This window comes from Pteropus vampyrus, unplaced genomic scaffold (genome assembly GCF_000151845.1).
Source record: "Pteropus vampyrus isolate Shadow unplaced genomic scaffold, Pvam_2.0 Scaffold639, whole genome shotgun sequence".
NCBI classification, from domain to species: domain Eukaryota; kingdom Metazoa; phylum Chordata; class Mammalia; order Chiroptera; family Pteropodidae; genus Pteropus; species Pteropus vampyrus.
The window spans coordinates 37914-38273 of NW_011889420.1; positions in this window are offsets into that span (position 1 = coordinate 37914).

Below are 360 nucleotides of genomic sequence, written 5' to 3' on the forward strand. Positions count from 1 at the left end.
AATTTGTTTTTCTATTCACCTGTTGATGTACATTTCAGGCTCCTAAAAATAAAGCTTTTTTGTTTTAGATTCACTTAGACTTTCTATCAAGACAACTATGTGAATAAAAACAAGTTCGCTTTTTCATTTCCAAACCATATGCCTTGTATTTCTTCTACCTTACTACACTGTCTAGAACCTACAATAAAATATTAATTTGAAGTGGTGAGAGCCAAAGATCCTTATTCCTGATCTTAGGGAAAAAGCATTGTCTTTTACCATTAAGTATGACACTTAATGTAGGTTTTTTGAAGAAGCCCTTATTAAGTTGAGAAATTTCCCTTCAATTCCTCCTTTGCTAGGAGTTTTTAATCAAGAATA